This window comes from Malurus melanocephalus, unplaced genomic scaffold (assembly GCF_030028575.1).
Source record: "Malurus melanocephalus ecotype Western Australia unplaced genomic scaffold, MMel_1.1 scaffold_15, whole genome shotgun sequence".
NCBI classification, from domain to species: Eukaryota; Metazoa; Chordata; class Aves; order Passeriformes; family Maluridae; genus Malurus; species Malurus melanocephalus.
In genome coordinates, this window is record NW_026623247.1 from 1256048 (window position 1) to 1258078 (window position 2031).

General features: G+C 32.0%; 1 protein-coding gene across 1 annotated transcript in view; it reads right to left on the minus strand.

Annotated features, from left to right (window-relative positions):
* Positions 1-2031, minus strand: part of CNTNAP4 (contactin associated protein family member 4) — a 197539-nt gene that overhangs the window by 68923 nt on the left and 126585 nt on the right. The window lies entirely within an intron of this gene.

Below are 2031 nucleotides of genomic sequence, written 5' to 3' on the forward strand. Positions count from 1 at the left end.
AAAAAAAAAAAAAAACAAAAAAAACCCCGAAAACCTGTAATAATCTGCTGCATCCTACAGGAATCCATCATGAGTGTAACCAAGGCTTGCTGACACTRTAACTAAAGGTCAAATGCTATTTCTGAGAATACTAGGCAAATTTATCTAGAGCAGGCATTTTACTAGAAGAAAGCAGAGCAGCAAATTTTAAGTAGTGTCAAAATTTGCCCTGGAAGTACAACTTCATTAAGACACTAATAATTTTTTAAAAACATAGCAGACATTAATTTTTTCACATTACTTTATGGAGCAGTGAGATCTACTTCCTGTATACTTACAAGTTTAATTTTAGTGGTATTATTTCTAACAGGTAAGACTGAAGGAAGAAATTACARATGTGCATTTGCACTTGAATGCAGAACACAGTTCACATGAACTGTAGTAAATGAAAAGAGAGTTGTTTACTCTTAAAACGAAATACCCAGTAAGATCTCCCTGAAGGAAAGGATGAGAAAGTGGGAAACATAAAACATGTAAATCAGAGCTGAAGTAGRTATTATTGGACTTTCTGCTTTTCTTTATTTTCTGGTCCCAAATTGGAAAGCATGCAATCATTCAGAAAAAGCCAGGCATAATTACTGTAACAATGTCCTTATTGTGCCTCATAAATKGAGAAAAATAATTAAATTTTTATATTTTAAATTTTTTTTAAACTGTTAATCTACAATCACCTGGTTTGTCTTCAAGGGCAGCCACTGAATTTAACTTGTAAAAGGATGGGGTAATTAAAAGATGYGCAAAATAAATATAGAGATGATAAGTCTGCAATTTGTTTAGAATGAAAGCATTTTTAGATAGGAAAAACAAACATTTCTAGAACACCCAATATCACYAATTCAGAGAAAATCTTAACTAGCTTTAAAAAAATGTATGGTATCTTTCATAACATCATGTTCTTCACGTACTGCATRATAATGAATAATGGATGAAGTAAATACTCATTTTAAGTTAATCCTCATCTTAGAAGATATCTATATTTGATTTACGTCCTTAAGGTATCTATAGGATTGATTCTGTGCAAAGTAAGTATAAAACAAAACAAAAAAAAAATATATATATATATAGTCTTCCTCAAAAGTAGTTAATAACTACACAAATATATTTTATTCTCATAACTACTTATTCTAAATGTTCCCTTTTTTTAGTTGCACAAACASTGTCCTTTAGACTCATTTAGTTTTCATTGCTGGGTAATAGGMATTACAGAGAAGAGAGCCATAATATGGATCTTGCAAGGTGTGACAGGGAAAATTATGATAATGAATATAATAATATAATATTTAATATAATTAAAATCTGGATTTTAGGCATGTTCAAAAGACATCTCTTCAGTTGGGAAATGTTTGAAAACATGACTGAGTAAGGATTTAAATGTTGTCAAATGCACAAGATAAAGGACTGTGAAGAAGTGAGGTTGATGACTTTAAGTGAAGCTTAAAGACAAGAAAAACTGTTCTCTCACCAGCTACCACAGACATGAGGTTTCAAATAAAAGACACAGATGAGCTCTTAGCTGGGAAGTATAAATTAATCAGTTCAGTCTCACTTTTCAAAACTRCAGTTCTGGTTCTTGAGAAAGAGTGGGGGGTAAGTTGAATCTTGTTCATATTTCTCAGTTACTCCACTTTCAGGGCCATTTTCTCAGACTGTTCTTGGAATCATGAGTCAGGTTCCCAGTCTCAAGGCAAGTGTCACTGAAGAAATTTGTGTGAACCTTTCAGGCCCTTCTCCTGTCACAAGGTGTCTGTTTTCTGAGATGGAGAAGTTTATCTAATTTCTGAGGTAACCTAATCTCCTGTACCCAGGTTGAAATTTTCAATATCCTCAGTTCATGATTTTTACCGATTTTACAAAATCAARTATAAGGCAGAAAGTCCAGAGTTGTGTTTTACAGATACAAATGCATGGTGATAAAAAAACAAATGTATGGAGACCATTCAAAAAAGATCAACCATAGAAAACATAACTTAAGTATAGAAATTGAAAAAAAAA